The 24,101-nt window shown below is 38.5% G+C and overlaps 1 protein-coding gene across 1 annotated transcript in view; it reads left to right on the top strand.

The window, feature by feature from the left end:
• Positions 1-14,865: 14,865 nt before the first annotated feature.
• The window catches only part of LOC127425229 (solute carrier family 45 member 4), a 69,941-nt gene continuing 60,705 nt past the window's right edge, over positions 14,866-24,101 (top strand). Inside the window, exons 1-2 of the mRNA XM_051670966.1 lie at positions 14,866-14,980; positions 21,992-22,091. The gene's annotated coding sequence lies outside the window, so the exon portion shown is untranslated. The remainder of the gene's footprint in view (positions 14,981-21,991; positions 22,092-24,101) is intronic.

Raw genomic sequence — 24,101 nt, 5'->3', positions numbered from 1 at the left:
CATGCATTTTCTTTGAAGGTTGAAGCATCCAGGATACACACACCAAATGACCATTTTGAACAATACACTTATACAAATACAAATCTACAGCAAAGACAATTAAACTTTTGTACAGCGCTGCTCCTCTTGAAAACAATGACGCGCTTCCTGACTCCTCCACGTGACGCGTGACCTTACCAACGAGCTTGCGTCATCCCTCTCATGAGCGCACGTTACAGAGATGTACGGAAGCGAACATTTGTAGTTAAAAAGTATGTAAGTATTGTTTTGTTTCTAAAAATAATCAATCGTTTGCATTCAGAAGAACTTTATTTGTCCACTGGAGTCATGTGGATTATTTTGATGCACCCTAAATATGCATTTTGGACCGTCAAATAATGGAGTACATTCACTTGCATTGTTTAAAGGAGACCTGAAATGAAATCCTAAAAGTCTTAAATTCTGTTTTGCCGAAGAAAGAAACTCAGATACATCTTGGAAGGCCTGAGGGTGAGTAAATTATCAGCAAATTTTCATTTTTGGGTGAACTATTCCTTTAAGCCAACCACTTGTTCTCAAGATACTATCCCCTCACGCTTTCTCAAACAGATTCTTGACACTGTGGGGCCCAGTCTTTCATCTATTATAAATAGGCCCTTTCCCACCTACAGTGCTGTACTTTTCCTTTAGTAACTTTCTAGATGGGGAACGGAACACCCATGGAGACTTTTCCCACTCGCAAAAGTTACCACCGTAGTGACATAATCTAGTATCGACCATTTTTCTTCTGACGTGGTTGGAACATGCGATTCTATATAAACAACAACAACAACGAAATCAACAGCACGGACGGAGGACGCTGAGATCGGTGTTACACTTTTGTTAGGGCTGTTTTACATGAGCTTTACTTCCGAAAACGTAGGCAGCTGCCTAATCAGTTAATGGTTTAAAGGACAGCGTTTTTGGATGAATGGAACTCTAAAGGAAACTGGTTTCTGAACAGTATAAACAGCACCTTATTTCATTCTACCTCAGCCCCCGAAGGCAGCATTTTCCCATTTTCGTACGCAGTCTGTGTCTTCAGGTTACAGTTTAAACCGGGCACGAGGGCTGTGCATGCTGCAGCCGGAGTGAGAATTGAGACGTGCCGTCAGACTACCACGCACTGAATTTAGTGGACAACATGTTGAAAGCACTATAAACCTATTTATCAACATAATCTTTTACAATAAAGGCTTTTATGACTCAACAAAAATGACTGTACTGAAATACTCATTGACTTAAAAAAGGCGTCTTGATGCAAGTTACCACACAGTAACAGGCATGCAAAACTTCCCTCATGTAAACTAGATTTCATGTCGGTTTAGTGTACATTAGTGTTCAATAACTCACTCTCGATAAATATCTGATTATTTATATTCATCATCCCATGAGAAATTCTATGTAGTAATCCAGAAATCACTTTATTTTCTGTATAGTCACCAGTACAAACAGTACAGATGTTATGAAAACTCAAAGCATGTCTCCCGATGAAGTTACACATACACACATACTGTATGTGAAATGGGTGATCCTCTTTGTATACTTTGTTGGTTTTATGTTAGTTCTGTTAATGGAATTAGTGCAATCCTCTGAGTAGTATGCTAGCAGCTAGTTGTTTACAAATGGCGGCTGTGGACTCCTCTCCTTTCTTAATGCTTTGTGCATCATAGGTTTTTGACCAATCACAGGCTGCAGCACCTCCCACAGTCCCTAAACGTCCCCAAAGTACCTACTCCAGAGATGAGGGTGTTTTCACACTTGGTTCATTTCAGGGGTCTGAGCGCAGGTTTGCTGGAATTTTGGCCCATATGTGAATACACCAAACGATCTCAGACCCCTTTAAAGCAAACTGAGCCGAGACCATCTCGGAAGGTGGTCTAAGTATGGTTCGCTTGCAGCCTTCGGTTCGGTTCCCTAATAACATGCATTGTGAACAAAAAGCACTCTGGGCTCACTTGATTTTCCCATTTGCGTAATGCCAAACATGTTTGGCCCTGACAGGTTTCGGTACGCAGGAAATAACAACAAAATCTGAGTTCGGAATGGCATACTACCCTTACTGCTTCTACCATATATGTCTATGGCAGAAATAGCAAGAGTAATATTGTAGTATGCCATTCCGAACTCAGCCAAAGTCTTTCTAGCAAGTCAGATGACACCCAAATTTACCTACCTTTGAGACGTTCAGAAAATTATGTTCTCAGACCTCTAATGGCCTGCCTAAAGGACTTAAAATCATGGATGTCCTCAAATCATTTAAATTTAAACGAAAATAAAACAGAGATTATAATGTTTGGTCCCATTCCTACCCGTGATTTTAATTTAGGACACCTTGCTTCTCAAGCTAAACCGTATGTAAAGAATTTCGACTTTTTATTCAACATTGACCTTCAGTTAGATAAACAGATAAACTCAAGTTGTCAGATCGAGTTTTTTATTTTATCTAAGTCTTTTTGCTAAAGTAAAGCCCTTTCTCTCTTGTAAAGATTTTGAATGAGTGATCCACGGTTTTGTTTTGTCACGTTTAGACTACTGTAACTTCCTGTATTACGGAATTCATTCCTCATCTCTAGTCCGTCTACAAATGGTCCAGAATGCTGCTGCGAGACTCTTGAAGGGTTTACGGAAACGTGAACATACTACACCTATATTAGCCTCACTTCACTGGTTACCGGTTTGCTTCAGAGTTGATTTGAAAATCCTTTTATTTGTCATTGAATAACTCGGCACCATCATATCTTTCTGAACTGTTTCATATTCACAATCTGTTTTCTTTTGACTTTGTAAACGTTCAAGGAAGGGAGGTAAAGGAGGACACAGGAAACTTGGGCTTCAACTCAAAGGTATAACTTTAATAAACAAACTCAAAGGGGCTTTTCAGCAGAACAGTCTTTAACTTAAACTCAAGATAGTCTCTTTCAGATGGGTAGCTCTCACTTCCTCGTCTCTGGCATGGTCCCTTTTTATCGCTCTCCCCAGAGCTTACTGCAATCAGAAACAGGTGTTAGACATTATAGTGCTCAGGTGTGTGCACACTTGCCGCTTTCTCTCCGGACGAACGCTTGACCACTCCCCCGCCGCCACAGTCTTATTTTATGGTTCTTTATCTGTTTTATAGCACTTGTTGTACAGCACACTGGTCAACGGCTGTTGTATAAATTGCGCTCTATAAATACATTTGACATTGTCATTTCAATTGCCATTTATGCTTTTCAGAGTGCTTCAAAAACAATCTGCTTCTGGATAAATATGTACTACAATGGAAGAGGTATTAGGGAGGCCAGCAGGGGGTGCTCACCTTGTGGTCTGTGTGGGTCCTAATGTCCCAGTATAGTGACGGGGACAATAGACTGTAAAAAAAGCACCGTCCTTCGAATGAGATGTTAAACCGAGGTCCTGACTCTCTGTGGTCAATCCCAGGGCACCTCTCGTAAAGAGTAGGGGTGTAACCCCAGTGTCCTGGCCAAATTCCCCCCATTGACCCATCTCAATCATGGCCTCCTAATAATCCCATCCATTAATTGGCTCTATAACTCTACTCTCTCCGCTCCACCAATAGCTGGTGTGTGGTGAGCGTACTGGCGCACTATGGCGGCCGTCACATCATCCAGGTGGATGCTGCACATTGGTGGTGGTTGAGGAGAGTCCCCTGTTCGGTATGTAAAGCACTTTGAGTGTAGTGTCAGAAAAGCGCTATATAAATGTGATGAAATAATTTCTTAGATATTTTCTTTCTTAGATTTTCCCTACAGTTTCAAGCATAATGGTCCCTTTTGAAAGTAGGTTATATACGTTTGTTGTGTTATCTTTGTCGAAGTGTTCCAGGTGATTCATTAAAGTGTCTAAATTGTTAGCCAGAGGTTTCTAGTACTGGTTAAACTGGTTTCATACTCTGCACTGGTGACTTTCTACACAGTGGCACATTTTAAAGTCAGTTGTTTGTCTAATGTCACAATTGCTGGATTCATATGTGGGTTCACCACAATGTTTATGATATAACAGGTTTTGGTGTGAATCAGTCTCTTTGAATGCTGCCACCTGTTTTTGCAGTTTTACTGAGATGTTTGTTTTTTTTTTCTTTGACACTCCTAACCGAAATCCTATCAGTATGAAACTGTGACGCATACAGTATTTCTTGCCTGTGCTACAGTTTTTTCCCTGTAATTTGAAATATGAAAGGATGATTTTCAAGCTTAATTGAAGACAGTACCCTACACAAGGACAATTTTTCCTTTCGAGAAACCTCCTCAAATCTATAGGCCTGGTTTACATGGCCTAATATTCTGTTACGTGTTTTCCCATTAACAAAATCCATGTTGAATGTGTTCATAAATCATATCCTGTCTGTTTCCAGGAATTATGCAGATTCTCATTTGTTCCATAGTGTGTTATTTGTCATGTTATAACAATAAAGAAAATCCCAAACCTCAGGAAAAACAAGCTTTCTTTCATCAATCACAGTTTATTTTTGAACAACAATACACTGTTCGACCTTAAATGCCAACAATGAAATGTGTTGAAACTCACTTATTACAAAAAAACATCCATCAAAGTTAAGGAAATGTTGATGTGAAGAAAGGCAAAGATGCCGAAAATGTTTTGTATTTTGATCTAACTGAATAATGGAATTAAATCTCTCTGGGGCCCAAATTGCTGCAGTATTTTCATTTGTTGGCCAATTGAAGATTATCTATTTTCAGATTGAGGTTTGATGTGAATATATCAGATGTGGGCACAGATCTCCTCGAGAGGTCAGAATATTTACAGACAGAGATGTCCTCTGTGACATTCACACAACATCTTGAGGATTATCAGAGGAATAAGACATTCTGACACTTCTAAAATAAACCTGCTCAATTAGATGTCTCCTCTGATGCAGGATCAGCCCAGTCTAATCCACTGTGATGGAAACAGGTCAAACTGGACTCTATGGATCAACAGATCAACAGTTGCTGTTGACAAAGGCCCAGTGTTTCAATCATGTTGCCAAACTTTAAATACTTTTGACTATAGTAACTAAACTGCAACGTGCACATCGAAGTATTCACTTTGTGTATCGGACAATAGGTAAGACAAACTTTAATGTTGGCTAAATGAAGCTTTGCCTTAAAGTTTGAAAACTTTTAAGAGGTTGAAGGTTATGATAGATAGATAGATAGATAGATAGATAGATAGATAGATAGATAGATTCTTGTTTCCTTTCTTTAACTCTTTCTTTTGATGTTGTGTTGTTTTTGTTTACTGAGCCTTTTTAAAAAGGTTACAGTAATGCCAAAGATTTAGTAAAGGTACTTTCTGACTTAAAAACACACTCAAGGGCAATACACTAAATTTTGAGTTGCTAAGGTGTTATGGTTGGTTGCCAGGCAGTTGCTATGGGGTTGCTAGGGTGTTATGGTTGGTTGCTTGGCCGTTGCTAAGGGGTTGCTAGGGTGATATGGTTGGTTTCCTGGCTGTTACTATGGGTTTGTGAGGGTGTTATGGTTGGTTGCCAGGCAGTTGCTCTGAGGTTGCTAGGGTGTTATTGTTAGTTACCAAACCATTGCTATGGAGTTGCTAAGGTGTAATGGTTGGTTGACAGACAGTTGCTATGGGGTTGCTAGGGTGTTATGGTTGGTTCCTAGGCTGTTGCTAAGGGGTTGCTAGGGTGATATGGATGGTTGCCAGGCCATTACTATCGATTTGCTAGAGTGTTATGCTTTGGTTGCCAGACCATTGCTATGGGGTTGCTAGGGTGTTATGAGTGGTTGCAAGGATGTTGCAATGGAGTTGCTAGGGTGTTTGGGGTAGTTACCAGGCTGTTGCTATGGTGTTATTAGGGTTTTATGGGTGGTTGCCAGCTTTTTGCAATGGGGTTGCTAGGTTGTAATAGGTGGTTGCCAGGTTTATCACTATGGGGTTGCTAGGGTGTTCTGGGTTATTGCCAGGAAGTTGCTATGGAGTTGCTAGAGTGTTATGGATGGTTGCTAGGCCTTTGCTATGGGGGTGTTATGGGTGGTTACCAGACTGTCGCTATGGGGTTGCTAGGGTTTTATTGGTGGTTGGTAGGCCATTGCTATGGGTTTGCTAGGGAGCAGTGTTATTATAGTTAACGAAAACGAAAACTAACTAAAATCATTTTCGTTAACTAAAATAAATATAAAAACTGAAATTACTGGAAAAAACTGAAACTAAACTAAAATATTTTTTTTCATAACTCCAAAACTAACAAATACAAATTAATTTTAGTTTTTGACATAATATGGTGAATATGGGCAAAATGGGACAATTTTGCAAATTTTTATTTTCTTGACACTTTGAATTATGATCCAAATGACACATAACCTAATTATACCTTTGAAGAAAGCTTAGGATGTCCTCTAAATTAGTCAAAGGAAAAAATAAGAAATATTCGATACTGGGAAGTAGAAACTTCGAAGATCCTCTTTTGATCAAATCCCTGATGTGTTTAAGCAGCAGGGCCTACTGGTAAAGTGGGACAGAGAAACATTATTCTCTAAAAAATATATATATTTGAAATTAATTTTTACATTTTCTTCTACACTTTCACATCATTACATTAAGTTAACTTTTACTTGTTTATAAGCTAGATTTACCTCAAATTTTTGTCATTTTCTTAACCATTGCTTTTCCCACCAGTGGTCATGAAATGAGCTCTGCCACACATTTCAAAATAAAATCATCCATTTTAAACCTCAAAAAGATAAAGGAATAGTTCACCCAAAAATTTAAACTTTCTTATCATTTACTCACCCTCATGCCATCCCAGATGTGTATGACTTTCCTTATTCTGCAGAACACAAATGAAGATTTTTAGAAGAATATTTCAGCTCTGTAGGTTCATACAATGCAAGTGAATGGGGTCTGAAACTTTGAAGCTCTGAAAAGCACATAAAGGCAGCATAAAAGTCATCCATAAGACTCCAGTGGTTTAATCAATGTCTTCTGAATCTAATCGGTTTTGGGTGAGCACAGACCAAATTATAACTACTTTTTCACTGTACATCTTGCAATTGCAGTCTACAGGAACGATCATGATTTCAAGCTCAATTACGCTTACTAGGACAGTTCACAGAGCACTAGAAGGCACTGGGAAATATAATCAAGCTTGAAATCATGATTTCCAAGGAGACTGCTGATGTCAAGATTTAAAGTAAAAAAGGACTTAAATATTGATCTGTTTCTCACCCACACTTATCATATCACTTCAGAAGACATGGATTGAACCACTGGAGTCATATGGATTACTTTTATGCTGCCTTTATGTGCTTTTTGGAGCTTAAAATTTTGGCCACTATTGACTTGCATTGTGGGGACCTACAGAGCTGAAATATTCTTCTAAAAATCTTAGAATAAAGTAAGTCATACACATCTGGGATGACATAAGGGTGAGTAAATTTCGCAACATTTAAAATCCACATTAAACATGAAAATACCACTAGATAAATCTAGACAGATTTAAATTACACCAGTAAATGCTCAGCTTTGGCAGCCATAAAACTAAAATAAAAACAAACTAAACTGAAACTAAAAAACCCTGAGAAAACGAAACTAAATTGTAATGACAAATTGAATATAAAATAGAAATAAAAACTAAATTCAAAATTCAAAACTATAATAACACTGCTAGGGAGTTCAGGGTGGTTGCCTGACCTTGCTATGTAGTTGCTAGGCTGTTATGGGTAGTTACCAGGCTGTTGCTATAGGATTGCTAGGGTGTTATGGGTGGTTGCCAGGCCATTTCTATGCAGCTGCTTGGGTGTTATAGTTGGTTGCTTACTAGCCAAATAAATAAGAGCTCACCCTGCTGATTGCAGACTTTATCTTGGAAAATCTGAGCACAGATTGAGATATTGTTGAGATCTCTTCTGAGAGACATGATATTTTAGGTTTCTTTTTCTTATAACCAAAAGTTTGGTCTTTATTTACTCTCATTGCTGTCTAGGAGAAACAAGTGAGATATTAAAGAGATCTCATTTGTGATGTTTCATTTCTATGGCGAGCCCCCCCATGTGTTGGAACCCTAGTGCTGTGATTGGTCAAGTCCCTTCTGTCCTCCGCGAGTCCATTTAATGGTTCCGTCGAGTGTGAAAGGGCAGGAAGAGAAACTGAGAGTCCTGATAATCACACACTTCACACAGAGAAACAATAGCGGTCCGGAGCTCTCCCACCACCTCTGATCGACTTCTCTCAGCCGCTCAGAGTTTATCAACACAATGGTTTCCTGTCCAGGCGGTGTGTAGTCTGCTAACAGGGTGAAATCCCAGCAACCGGAGCGGAACTCACAGGCCTGTTTGTGTCGCGGCACTGGATGACCCGTCTTCCTCACAGTCATTCATCATCGCTTAAACGCTGAAAGAGTGATGACTGCTAAACATCTCCCTCAAGATTTTATTAAAACAACTTGATTTATTCTTTAGACAGAATCAGAATCAGAATGAGCTTTATTGCCAAGTGTGCTTACACATACAAGGAATATGTCTTGGTGACAGAAGCTTCCAGTACACAAACAACAAGACTAAATAAAAAAATTTAATAATAAAGATAATTTAAAAAGCCAATAGAAAATATATGTACGTATATATAGAAATACACAATAAGACAATATATATATATATATATATATATATATATATATATATATATATATATATATATATATATATATATATATACAGTATATATGTATGTATGTACAAATACAAATCTGTTATATACAGATAGTGCAAGGGAATGTAATGGCAGAAGAGGTAGGATATGTTGAATAAATATAAATAGATGAAGCTGCACATTGCACATAATTATTGTACATTGGGGCAGTTTTAACTGTTCATGAGATGGATAGCCTGAGGGAAAAAACTGTTCTTGTGCCTGACGGTTCTGGTGCTCAGTGCTCTGAAGCGCCGGCCAGAAGGCAACAGTTGAAAGAGGTAGTGGGCTGGGTGAATGGGGTCCAGAGTGACTTTTCCAGCCTTTTTCCTCACTCTGGAAGTGTATAGTTCTTGAAGGGAGGGCAAGGGGCAACCAATAATCCTCTCAGCAGTCCGAACTGTCCTTTGTAGTCTTCTGATGTCTGATTTCGTAGCTGAACCAAACCAGACAGTTATTGAAGTGCAGAGGACAGACTCAATGACGGCTGAGTAGAACTGTATCAGCAGCGCCTGTGGCAGCTTGAACTTCCTCAGCTGGCAAAGGAAGTACAACCTCTGCTGGGCCTTTTTCACAATGGAGTCAATGTGGGTCTCCCACTTCAGGTCTTGTGAGATGGTAGTGCCCAGGAACCTGAATGACTCCACTGCTGCCACAGTGTTGTTCAGAATGGTGAGCAGGGTCAACGTTGGGGTGTTCCTCCTAAAGTTCACTATCATCTCCGCTGTTTTGAGCGTGTTCAGCTTCAGGTTGTTTTGACTGCACCAGTGAGCCAGCCAACCTCCCTTCTGTATGCAGACTCATTGTCATCTCGGATGAGGCCGATGACAGTAATGTCAACTGCAAACTTCAGGAGATTGACAGAAGTGTACTTGGCATTGCAGCCGTTGGTATGCAGGGAGAAGAGTAGTGGGGAGAGCACACATCCCTGGGGGGCACCAGTGTGCTGGAAGTGAATTTCTCCAGTCTCACTAACTGTTGCCTATCTGTCAGAAAGCTGGTGATCCACTGACAGATAGACGTGGGAACAGAGAGCTGGGTTAATTTATTCCATAGGTGAGATGGGATGATGGTGTTAAAAGCCTAACTGAAGTCCACAAAAAGGATCCTTGCATATGTCCCTGGTCTGTCCAGATGTTGCAGGACATGATGCAATCCCATGTTGACTGCATCATCCACAGAACTGTTTGCTTGATAAGCAAATTGAAGGGGATCCAGAAAGGGTCCAGTGATGTCCTTAAGGTGGGCCAACACCAGTCTCTCAAATGACTTCACGACCACAGACATCAGAGCGACAGGTCTGTAGTCATTAAGTCCTTTGATTTTGGGTTTCTTTGGGAATAGACAAAAAACATAGAGGTAAAGTGGGACACACATTCACAACACATAGGTGCAGGTGCTTAACGAAAACATCATAAAAAAATGGGAAAAATAGGCAATTTCCATTTGTATTTCATATTCATTCTACATCAAGATTAGAATATGATCAGGAGAACAAATTGCACTGCATTACACAGTAATTTACTCATTATTATTGCTATGTATGTCGAAAAATAAACTCATAACTTATCTTTAAATGACCTAGTATGCTGTCCATTTTACCAGTATTACCCTGTCCCACTTTGCCAATGTTTCTCTGGTAAAGTGGGACAGAGGAAAAACATTTCTTTGTAAAATATCTAAAAATTATTCTGCATTTCTTTCTAGATTTTCTGATAGATTTCACCATTGCTTTTCCCACTAGTGGACATTAAATGAGCTCTTTTACGACCCCTGATTTAACATCATCAACTTACGAAGCCAAAAGGTTTACTGTTAACTTCCCAAAGATACATTTAGTAATGACTTTTAACCATTAAGGGAAATACATATGGATTTAATGAGGATCAAGCTTAACTGTCCCACTTTACCCATATTCACTCTATATAACTTTTGGATGTGTTAATGAATAGAGCGGTATTTAAAAACTGAATAGGCGAACAATGAGAAATGACTAAAGTAACTGATTTCCACTGGATAGAAAAATCACAAATAAAATGTGTTTAATATCTCAATTGTTTTTCCAGACAGCATTGAAATTAAACAGAGATCAGATGTTTTTCTTGAAAAAACCAAAGTTTGCAATCAAAAGTCAGAGATCTCAATATGAACTCAAACATTTCTCATAAATTCTTCCAAGAACCAAATGATCAGAGTTATGCTATCCACCCGGGACGCAACTAGACCCCGTTTACTGGGGCACGAGAATTAACAATGTGATTAAGTCAACTGTAAAAGCTATTTGAAGGAGAACACTTTTTCAAAAGCACCAAATCATTCAATTCTGGGACCCCCATATGAATAAAGGGGACACTTTATGAATTCTTGGGGGGCCTTTGTCCAATTGTTGATAAAACTCCACATGAGAACCCCCCCACCGGAAAAGATTTTTGCTAAAACACCAAATCATTCAATTCTGGGACCCCCTGTGAAAAAAGGGGACACTTTATGAATTCTTGGGGGGCCTTTGTCTCATTGGGGACCTTTGCCCCACTGGTGATAAAAGTCTACATGAGAACCCCCGGAGAAATTTTTTGCAAAACACAAAAGCATTCAATTCTGGGACCCCCCTACGAAAAAAAGGGACAGTTTATGAATTATTGGGGGGCCTTTGCCCCATTGGTGATAAAAGTCAACATGAGAACCCCCCTGGAGAAGATTTTGCAAAAACACCAAAGCATTAAATTCTGGGACCCCCATAGGAAAAAAGGGGACACTTTATGAATTCTTGAGGGGCCTTTGCCCCACTGGTGATAAAAGTCTACATGAGAACCCAAAGGAGAAAATGTTTGCAAAAACACCAAAGCATTGAATTCTGGGACCCCCCTATGAAAAAAGGGGACACTTTATGAATTCTTGGGGGGCCTTTGTCTCATTGGGGACCTTTGCCCCACTGGTGATAAAAGTCTACATGAGAACCCCCGGAGAAATTTTTTGCAAAACACAAAAGCATTCAATTCTGGGACCCCCCTACGAAAAAAAGGGACAGTTTATGAATTATTGGGGGGCCTTTGCCCCATTGGTGATAAAAGTCAACATGAGAACCCCCCTGGAGAAGATTTTGCAAAAACACCAAAGCATTAAATTCTGGGACCCCCATAGGAAAAAAGGGGACACTTTATGAATTCTTGAGGGGCCTTTGCCCCACTGGTGATAAAAGTCTACATGAGAACCCAAAGGAGAAAATGTTTGCAAAAACACCAAAGCATTGAATTCTGGGACCCCCCTATGAAAAAAGGGGACACTTTATGAATTCTTAGGGGGCCTTTGCCCCACTGGTGATAAAATTCTACAAATGCCAACAATTGACTTGTTTGTGTCTATTTCAATTTCTCATTAGGAATAAAGTTAATACTTAAATGAAAGATTACAAAGCTCCCATGAGGTCTCCTTAGCTATGAAAGAGCAATCTCCAAACAATCACCTTTGTGTTTTTGTATCGTTTGTGTAAATGTTTTGACTTGCTATAGGGTTGCTAGGGTGTTATGTGTGGATGCATCATGGAAGGGTCACATCTACCACTTTCTCATGTACTTCAGCATGCAAAACACACAATCTCGATCAAACTTGCGTCCAGACAGTTAGGAGACTTAAAACTTAAACAGGAGGCTTGTTTGCTGACCATTATATCCATGTATACCTTATCTCTTCTCAGAGGTCACGGGTTCCAGCACCCAATAACAATTTTAAGAATGGTTTGTGAGACGCACAGATATGTTGTTCTCAATGGTCAGGCACACAGGCCCGGAGATGGCGTGATTAAACTAGGCCAGCGATATACTGCAACAGGAAGTGTTTCGTGAGATTTCCCACTGAATGTTGTTCTTATGGATGTAATATATGCAGCATTTACAACTGGTGTTGCTTTCTGCTTCCCTTCACATCAGTATATTCCAGTACTGACGTGCAGAGCACATGCCCAGCTGCTGGGAAAGGAGTAGTAGACAATAATGTCTTCACAGGTCATTTTTAATACTTCAGAGTCAGAAAATGTTCACCTTCCTGGTATTAATTCAAAGTACAGAATTTGTGAGATACAGTGTTATAGTGCCACAAGACGTAAACAATACTTTAAACACTACAGCATAGACCAAGTGGAATAATAGCTACATAATACAAACCAAACAACTACACAAAACTGAGCCAACGTTTTCAGTGGTATAGTGGGGAATGTTATTGATTATCAGTTTTGAGATTACATCACATCCTGTGATTGATTAACGCCCCACAGTTGGGGGGTGCAGGTCATGTCCACAGGCCCGTGAGAAGAAATTAGGACAACGTTTTACTTAAGGCAATATATTGATCACAGTTATTATGTATTCTGCTCTATTTGGCTGTGCATGAGTGTTGCCAACAGCAACAAGAAATCAGCAGACCGTAATAGTGACTGTGTGTATAAGGATAATATGAATTATAAATGTAAATATATAAAATAATATAACCCCAAAAAGATTGGATGATACTGGAGGATACAAAACTTAGAGGCTGGGGAGAGGATGACTAAGGTAGTTGGTGAAAAGTATTAAAAAGGGGGTTCCTGCAAAAGCAGAGGTCATGTGACAAGCGTATAAACTCTGGCATCAACTCACAATCTTTATCTAACAGTAACATGGCAGCATTTTTGAGAAGGCTGCTGACCTTAGAAGCAAATGTTCCTATCATTTCAATATTATTTTTACGATTTCTAAAAATTGTAAAATTAAAAATAAAAGCATTATTTAAAAAAAAAAATCTGTCTGTCTGTCTGTCTGTCTGTCTGTCATTCTTTCATTCTATCTATCTGTCTGTCTGTTGTTCTTTCATTCTTTCATTCTGTCTAACTTTCCTTCTATCATTCTTTCATTCTATCTATCTATCTATCTATCTGTCTGTCTGCCTATCTGCTGTTCTTTCATTCTTTCATTCTGTCTATCTATCATTCTGTCTAACTTTCCTTCTATCATTCTTTCATTCTATCTATCTATCTATCTATCTGTCTGTCTGTCTGCCTGTCTGTCTGCCTGTCTGTCTATCTGTTGTTCTTTCATTCTTTCATTCTGTCTATCTATCATTCTGTCTAACTTTCCTTCTATCATTCTTTCATTCTATCTATCTATCTATCTATCTGTCTGTCTGTCTGCCTGTCTGTCTATCTGTTGTTCTTTCATTCTTTCATTCTGTCTATCTATCATTCTGTCTAACTTTCCTTCTATCATTCTTTCATTCTATCTATCTATCTATCTATCTATCTATCTATCTATCTATCTATCTGTCTGTCTGTCTGTCTATCTGTTGTTCTTTCATTCTTTCATTTTGTCTATCTATCATTCTGTCTAACTTTCCTTCTATCATTCTTTCATTCTATCTATCTATCTATCTATCTATCTATCTGTCTGTCTGTCTATCTGTTGTTCTTTCATTCTTTCATTCTGTCTATCTATCATTCTGTCTAACATTCCTTCTATCATTCTTTCATTCTATCTATCTATCTATCTATCTATCTATCTATCTATCTGTCTGTCTGCCTGTCTGTCTGCCTGTCTGTCTATCTGTTGTTCTTTCATTCTTTCATTCTGTCTATCTATCATTCTGTCTAACTTTCCTTCTATCATTCTTTCATTCTATCTATCTATCTATCTATCTATCTATCTATCTATCTATCTATCTATCTGTCTGTCTGTCTGTCTATCTGTTGTTCTTTCATTCTTTCATTCTGTCTATCTATCATTCTGTCTAACATTCCTTCTATCATTCTTTCATTCTATCTATCTATCTGTCTGTCTGCCTGTCTGTCTATCTGTTGTTCTTTCATTCTTTCATTCTGTCTATCTATCATTCTGTCTAACTTTCCTTCTATCATTCTTTCATTCTATCTATCTATCTATCTATCTATCTATCTGTCTATCTGTCTATCTATCTATCTATCTGTCTGTCTGCCTGTCTGTCTGCCTTTCTGTCTATCTGTTGTTCTTTCATTCTTTCATTCTGTCTATCTATCATTCTGTCTGTTTACCTATCCATCTGTCTGTCTGCCTGCCTGCCTGCCTGTCAATCCATCTATTTCCCACACTCGTTGCCTTTAAATCCGAAACCCCGCCCCTTATTCAAATGAGCTCCTTATCCGTCGGCGGAAGCAGTTCGCGTCTTTCCGACAGCTTTTGCCTTTAAAGGCGCATTATAACAGCTGCTGATGTGCAGAACCAGAGCAGAGAGCAACACCAAAACACCTGCAGACAGGGAAATATAATCATTTATTAACATAAAACACTCTGCGCACTGTGACATCACGGTGAGTGTGTTTACAATGTTACATTATGTGCTGCGGTGCGTTTAATGTCTGATCGTGTTGTGATTGATGTACTGTGAGTCCTGTGCGCTGTCATAATTTACGTTTTATTGAGCATGCAGCGTCAGATATATTGTATTATTGCACTGATATTAGCGGCTCATTGATGACTTTATCAGTGCGGTAAAATAATACATTATTTATTGACATGGTACGTGTATGTTGTTTAGGGATGCATTAATTTACATCATGAGCTGTGCTATAATAAGGGTTCGAATAAATGATGTATTAGTGGTTCTTTGCTGGTGCAGATGATTTTGACAGTTGCTCGTGCGTGATAAATAAGCAGTTTCTAATAGATTGAATGACTCGTGTTCTGTTGTGGCTTCCTCACGTCAGTGTGTAGTAGTTGATGTCTAAATGTGTACCTGATAGTGGTCAGACAGGTGTAGTGATGAATGATTATTACACAACTGTCCCGTTCAGTTTCAGTTTCAGGGATGCTTATGCACCAAATCTCAAGTCTCATCATATTTGGGAGAGCTGCATCTTGTAGTTGCTTCCACCTCTTTCAAAAAAAAAAAAAAAAAAAAAAAAAAGAGTATTATGGTATGGTGATACAATATTTTGTTATATATGTAATATGTAAATGTACATATTTTCTGATAATACCATGCTTTTTGGATGTATACTATGGTAATGGCATAATTTGTTTACATGTACCATGGTAATTCCATGTTCTTTATTTTTATTTTTATTTTTATTTTATTTTATTTATTTATTTATTTATTTATTTATTTTTGGGACGTGCACTATGGTTTTTGGATGTATCATGGTAATACCATACTTTTTATACATGTACCATAGTAATACAAAGGTTTTTCTGGACATGTACTATAGTAATACCATGCTTTTTTGGACAAATAATAGGCTAATAGTAATACCATGCTTTTTATATATGTAACGGTAATAAAAAGTTTTATTTTTAATTTTTTAATTTTTTTATATGTACCATAGTAATACCATGTTTTTGGACATGTACCATGGTAATATATTTTTTGGACATGTACTGTGTTAATACCATGCTTTTTTTGGACAAATAATATGCTAAATCCATGCTTATTGTAGGTGAACCATGGTAATACCATGCTTTTTATATATGTAAAGTTGTGGCCAAAATATTGGCACCCTTGGTAAATATAAGCATAGAAGGCTGTGAAAAAAACATGTCTTTATTGTTTATCCTTTTGATATTTCATTCAAAATATTCACAAAAATCTAACCTTTAATTGAAGTAAACTAATTGTAAGTGGGGAAACATCTCATAGATAAATAAATATTTTTCTCCAAAACACATTGGCCACAATTATTGGCACCCCTAGAAATTATAATGAGTAAAATATGTCAGAAATATATTCCCATTCATATTTTAAACTTTTTAGTGCACCTGGATGACAAGGAACATGGAATTGTTCAGCCATGACTTCCTGTTTCACAGGGATATAAATATGAGTTAACACACAAGCCAAATTCCCTTAATCATCAATCACAGTGGGTAAGACTAAAGAATATAGTTCTTATGTGCGGCAAAATGTTGTTGAGCTTCACAAAATGGGAAGTGGCTATAAGAAAATAGCTAAATCATTGAAAACACCAATTTCCACCATCAGGGCAATAAATAAGAAGTTCCAATCAACAGGAGATGTTGAGAATTAGCCTGGAAGAGGACATGTATCTATACTGTCTCCAAGGATCACAGCTGGAGAATTGCAGAAATTAGTTGGTTTAAAAATTTAGAAAGTCTCCAAAACTACTATCAGATATCACCTACATCACTACAAGTTGTTTGGGAGGGTTTCAAGAAAAAAAGCCTCTGCTCTCATCCAACAACAAACTCAAGCGTCTTCAGCTTGCCAGACACTACTGGAGCTTCAAATGGGACCGGGTTCTATGGTCAGATTTTTGGCATCAAACACTAGAGATGGGTTTGGTGTACACAGAGATGAAGTGCCCAATGCTCACGGTTATATATGGTGGTGGATCTTTAACATTGTGGGGCTGTTTTTCTGCCAGAGGTCCTGGACATCTTGTTCGGATACATGGCATCATGGACTCTATCATATACCAACAGATAAAAAATCAAAACCTGATTGCCTCTGCCAGAAAGCTTAAAACGGGCCCTGGTTGGATCTTCCAGCAGGACAGTTATCCAAAACGCGCACCAAAATCAACACAAAAATGGTTCACTGACCACAAAATCAAGGTTCTGCCATCCCAGTCCCCTGACCTGAACCCCATAGAAAACCTGTGGGGTGAACTGAAGAGGAGAGTCCACCAGCGTGGACCTCTGAGTTTGAAGGATCTGTAGAGATTCTGTATGTAGGAATGCTCTCAGATCCCTTGCCAGATATTCTCCAACTTCATTATGCATTATAGGAGAATACTCAGAGCTGTTATCTTGGCAAAGGGAGGTTGCACAAACTATTGAATAAAAGGGTGCCAATAATTGTGCCACCATATATTGGACAAAAATATATATTTTGTTTTTATTAAACTTGTGTTTGCAATTTTTGATATCCATAAGATGTTAGATTTCTGTGAATATTTTGAATGAAAGATCAAAAGGATAAACAATAAAAACATATTTTTCACAGCCTTCTTTGCTCATATTTACCATGGGTGCCAATATTTTTGGCCACAACTGTAACATTGTAACAACAAGGTTTCTTTGGACATGAGCCATGGTAATACCTAGAGGTTGACCGATAGTGGATTTTACAGATACTGATAACTAAGTTGGGCAGTACCTGCCGATAACCGTTTAATCAAATTATAGTTTTTAAAATTGATACTGAATGAAAAAATAACACTTAAAGTAAAATAGTGCTGAACGTTCTTACAAAAATAAACAGTACTGATTGAACCATGAAAATGTGTTGTACTTTTTTTAATGAAATAAATATATAAATATTAATATATATAAGGGGGCCTGGGTAGCTCAGTGGTAAAGTCGCTGGGTACCACCCCTGGCGTTCGCTAGTTCGAATGCCAGAGCGTGCTGAGTGACTCCAGCCAGGTCTCCTAAGCAACCAAATTGGCCCGGTTGCTAGGGAGGATAGAGTCACATGGGGTAACCTCCTCGTGATCGCTATAATGTGGTTTGTTCTCGGTGGGGCACGTGGTGAGTTGAGCGTGGTTGCCGCGGTGGATGGCGTGAAGCCTATGTCTCCGTGGCAACACGCTCAACAAGCCACGTGATAAGATGCGCGGGTTGACGATCTCAGACGCTGAGGCAACTGAGATTTGTCCTCCGCCACCCAGACTGAGGCGAATGACCACGAGGACTGACCACTACGTGACCACGAGGACTTAAAAGCACATTGGGAATTGGGCATTCCAAATTGGGAGAAAAAGGGGGAAAATCCACAAAAAAAAATAAACAAAATAATTAGTATATATATGAACTAATATTCAAATTTTAAAGTCAGCTGATTTTTAAATTTACGTTGTTTCCTTGGTCCACAAGAAGGCGCATTGAATACATAAACCAATCAGCACCGTTAAATTATTGCATAGAACATTCCTATCCTGGCTGTTAAATGCTGTTTATGTGCATAAAATAAATAAATAAAAAGTTTTAGTCGGTCCATATTATCAAATGTTAAGTCAAAAGTTAAATGAGGGGGGAAACGCTTCAATAGACAGTTCACGTGGTGTTACACTTGCACTGATTCCTGCTACTCCAGACTCAAGCTTCATAATTAAAGCGAAATACCACATTGTTTTTTTAATCAGTACAGTTGTATGTAGAGTAGCAATATTCACAGATAGCAGTCAGTGGCGGTTCTGGCTTACTTGGTGCCCTAGGCAAGATCCGACGTGGTGCCCCCCTTAATATCAACAACAACAACATGAGAAACAGATCAATATTTAAGTCCTTTTTATACTCTAAATCTACACTTTAACATCTGAAAGTCACATTTGATGTCTGTTTGGTTTCACTTTCACGTCCGAAAGTGTAAGTGGAGATTTAGAGTAAAAAGGGGCTTAAATATTGATCTGTTTCTCACCCACATCTATCATGTCGCTTCTGAAGACATGGATTAAACCACCGGAGTCTTATGGATTACTTTTATGCTGCCTTTATGTGCTTTTTGGAGCTTCAAAGTTCTGGCCAATATTCACTTGCATTTTATGGACCTACAGAGCTGAAATATTCTTCTAAAAATATTCATTTGTATTCTGCAAAAGAAAGAAAGCCTTGTTTCTGGAATGGCATGAGGGTGAGTAAATGAGAGAATTTTCATTTTTGGGTGAACTATCCCTTTACATAAAAATAACTAGACAATGAATATAGAAATGAAGTAACTATATATATATATATATATATATATATATATATATATATATATATATATATATGTTATGCTGTTTATCATGATTATCTTAGAATACATTATGAACATTCATAATCTTAACCATATAGAGCCTTTAAGGCTGATTAGCTTGTCAGGAACAACTCGGGGCACCTTTCCCCCATCGCAATCTTGCGAGCTCTCTGCGGGGGCGGGTGGCATGATTTGGGGTACCTTTCTCCCATTGCGAGCCATGGGTGGGGCGGCACAGATCAGGGCACCTTTTCCCCATCGTGATCTTGCGAGCTCTGTGAGGGGGTGGCCGATCAGGTACCCTGTAGTGCCACCCCAGAGAGCGTTGCCACCCTATGTCGCCTATGCCAGGATCCGCTACTGATAGCAGTGGTATTCGGCTGAACTTGGTGGTGAAGTGGCTCAGACTATGAGCACAGGTCAGGGGCTGTTCAATCAGACGAAACACAACAGACTGGAACCAAACGCGAGAATCTCGAGACACACATTTCAAAGTTGAACATCTTTCCTGACAAAGCATTTAAACAACTCATTGCTTAATCTGAGAAATGCTTATAAGAGAGAAAGACGCAACGCCAAACACCTCCACCAATTGTAAGGGGCTGTTCACACCGTACGCTTTTGCAACCATCCATTTGTTTTTCTATGTAAACGCATGCTAGACGAACGTCTTTGTTTCGCTTTGTTTTAGTTTATTCAGTGTCTCGTGCAGGAGCACTGTTTTTTAGATGATGTGTCTAATTAAAAAGAACTTTAAAAGCATATTGAGACACCTGCTTTCTGTTTAACTGTATTTGTTGTGCTGTGTCTAGCCTTTTTAGCATGATAATGTGTATTACAGTGAGGATAAAAACATGTAATTGAAATCAAGTGCATTTCTGATTTGTTTATACGTTTCTCTCGGCTGCATGAAGATATTAATTTGCTTTCTCATGTCACTATCTTTAAATATGCAACTTAGCTGGCTAACGTGACATACGTAACACTAAACATGACCAGCTGGATACAAACTAATACAAATAGATGGTAATAGATGGTAATGTGACATATAAACATTTGGGTAGGACTTGCGTGTATTTTTGTCATATTGTTCTAACCGCTTGAGGTTATCTTTAATGTTAGCATCCTCTCAGCCTTGTTGGAAAACATACTGCTGTTCTCTACTAATGCAGCATCTAGTCAACAAATTAATTACTTTATAATGATGACAACATGTACTGTAGTGTACTGTATACATTCCTTTTCATTGTTGATGTTTTAAATCCACATCTGAAGTGTTCCACTCCATGTATATGTAGTCTCACTTGTCAAAACAAACACCACAAGGCATCAGTGAAGTGATGGTTTTCATTTCGCCTCTAGAGGCTGCTCTCATACTGTATAATGACAGCGGAACATTTCTAGCCACTCCAGCACCGGACGCAACAGGGAAAAACTATCAATGTGGATTTTTGCCGATAACCGATAGTTCCAGAAATCTGTTACCGGTGCCGATTAACTGGCAAAACCGATATATCAGTCGACCTCTAGTAATACCATGTTTTTTGGACATGTACCATGGTAATACCATGCTTTTTTGGACAAATAATATGCTAATACCATGCATTTTGAAGGCGTACCATGGTAATACCATTTTTTGGACATGTATCATGGTAATCTATCTATTTTTAACATGCAATCACAACATGTGATGTGTACCATGGTAATAGCATGTTTTTTTTTTTTTACATTTACCATGGTAATACCATGTTTTTGGATATGTACCATGGTAAACCCATGCTTTTTTGGACAATTAATATGCTATTACCATGCTTTTTGGATGTGTACCATGTTAATACCATACTTTCTATACATGTACCATGCTAATACCATGTTTTTGTATGTGTACCATGGTAATACCATGCTGTTTATATATGTAACGTGGCAAAACCTCAAAGTTATTTTGGACATGTACCATGTTAATACCATGTTTTTTGGACATGTATCATTGTGAAACCTTTATTTTCTATATGTACCGCTGGTACCACAGTAATACATGTACATGTTTATTTTCGTTTTGTACCATGGTAATACCATGGGTTTTGGATATGTATCATGGTAATCTATCTATTTTTAACATACAATCACAACACCTGAAACCTATAAATGAAAAATTTGAAATCATTAACTCATGACATTCCAACCCTATATTATTTATTTATTTTTATGAGGTCCATTTTTTTTTATTCTGTGTAACAGAATGAGATGTTAGGCAGAATATCTGAGCTTCTGTTTGCCATACAACGTACTGTAAATGGAATGGTGTATTTATCGGCAAGCTCCAAAAATGACAAAAAAGCACCATAAAAGTACCCTAACTGGTCTCATAGGACTTTTTTCTATTGATGAGCTCAGATGACATATCCTGTGAAGTTTATATGCCAAACTCGGTTGTCACTGGGTTCTTTCAGAATTCATTGAAATTGCATGTAAATTGATCCTCAGCTGCATGCTATGCAAAACAGAAGTGTGTGTGGCTGCCTGTCTATGCATAATGGTTTATTGCACACTGTGTTTGCACGCTGCTGGTTAGTTGCCGTGTTGCCGGGATGCATGTTAACCCCTGTTGTTTGGTTGCTCTCTGCAGGTTCTAAGCTGCTGTGCGTCCATTCAGGGGCTCTGAGAAAAGTCACACTGCTCTCGCATGCAGTCGGATTGGATATTTATGAAGCTTTCAAGGCCTTTTGGTGAGTCACACTGTTGTTGGTTTTGCATACTGTTTTGAAAAGGCTTGACTGTTAAAACTGATATCATGTTAACCCAGAAGAGTGTTGTATTTTTGGATCTTAGAGTGAGTAATGGTTCTAAGGTTTGCTGGACTGGGAAATATACATTTTATAATGATTGCTACTTTTATGATTGTACAGTGGCACAGTTATATTTCTTGACTTTAGTTCAGAGATGGATAGACTGAGAGATCACTATGGATTCAGTCGAAAAAGTAAATATAATGTGTTATTCTTTTCACAACACCAGTGACCGTACTTTGGTGACTGTTGCATAAGATCTTTATTTAGTAAAGGCCTTTAACTGCTGAAGATTTTTTTCCATCCAGGTCCAACACGGTCTGACCCTCACACGCTCTAGCGCTCCTCAATAATGCCTGCTAATAATAGTGTTTGGTGAAAAGTGAGTCTCGTCAGGGTTTTGACACATTGTCCTCTGTTTGCTTTGCCTCTTTTTTTAAATTTCAAAACAACATGAAACAGCATTCGCAATGCTTTTAGCGACTGTAATCTGATGTATTTGTGAGTGAAATAAAATACTCTGAGCAAATAGTGTATGGCGGGACTTTGTTTTGTCTGTGAAAAATGGGCAATGATATTAGTGGTCCCTTTTTTCCTTAGAATAATGCTCACATTTATTAAGTAACTAGATTTTTACATTTTCTAAAGAAAATGTTAGTGGTGCTTGCATGGGCAAAACTCACTGCCGTGATGCGGTTGGTTGCAGGAACGTTGCAGTGTGGTTGCTAAGGTGGTCCAGGTGTTTTTTAGTGCATTATTTTGTGGTTGCTATGGTGTTCTGAGTGGTTGCTAGGTGTTTTCTTAGTGGCCCAAGTCAAAATAGCCCACCCTCAAGTCTCTGATATTCTGGTGTCTAGATATGACTCTAGTCCCTCCTTCAATGTAAGTCTATGAGGTTCTTTCCACCCCATTGTATCGTCCAGCAGGTGAAAATCATCCCAGATAGCACATGCACAGTGGGTATCCAACCAGAATGACCCTTACTATCGCGAGGATTAATGCAGTGTTAAAACTTTAAATTCTCACACGTGAGACAGGAGGCGAAAAGGGACACAAAAGCAGGTTATTCAGCGTAATGAAGCATCTCCTCCATAGACTTCCATTAAAAAATATCTTGTCTCCTCGCCAGTTTACCACCCATAGAACGTCTATGGGACTGCCGCGTTATGCTTTGGGTCCTTCCCTCACTTCACGCGTGACAGAATGTTTGTCATGCGTCTCCATTACTGCGTTCCTCCAGCAAATAAAAGTGTGTTGTTGTTGTTCTTCTTCTATTTTATGGCAGTTGGCAAAACAAGCTTAACCCTTGTGTGACCTTCGGGACATTTTTGTCTTTTTCATTTTCATTTTTTCTGTTCTTTTGGCTGTGTTAATGCCAACAGCATACATTTTGCCAAAGGTGAGTATTTTGTGGGGGAATTTTAATATTTCAACCTCAGTTTCAACCTATAATACATCTATAATACACTGTGTACACAAAATAGTTACACTCAGGACCTTCTGGACAAAAATGTCCCCACTGAAACCCATTAAAACTGCAATATTTGATCCCAGTGCCATTAAAGCATAAAATCATGAATTCTATGATATTATGCTTTCATTCTGGAGGCCTGGCTTCAAAATATAAATTCTGTATATTTTCCACCAGATGGCGCCATTTTTCTCATGTTTGGCCTATGGAGCAAATACATGCTTTTTCCCTATTTTCTGTTTGCTGTATTATAGAGCACTGCAGGCCAACTGAATAAATGATGCAGATAAAATTGTGTGTGTGTGTGTTGGTATGGATGTCAGAGTGTGTTTTGTGTGTGTGTTGAGAAATTTGTGTGTGTGCGTGCGTGCGTGCGTGCGCGTGTGTTTGTGTGTGTGTGTGTGTGTGTGTGTGTGTGTGTGTCAAAAAACAACAGTTTTATGTAATATAATTAGGCATTATGTAAACAAACTGGCATT

This window comes from Myxocyprinus asiaticus, chromosome 34, assembly GCF_019703515.2.
Source record: "Myxocyprinus asiaticus isolate MX2 ecotype Aquarium Trade chromosome 34, UBuf_Myxa_2, whole genome shotgun sequence".
In the NCBI taxonomy this organism is placed as follows: Eukaryota; Metazoa; Chordata; class Actinopteri; order Cypriniformes; family Catostomidae; genus Myxocyprinus; species Myxocyprinus asiaticus.
Note: the sequence above shows the minus strand (reverse complement) of the source record. Positions and strands in the feature narration are given on the sequence as shown.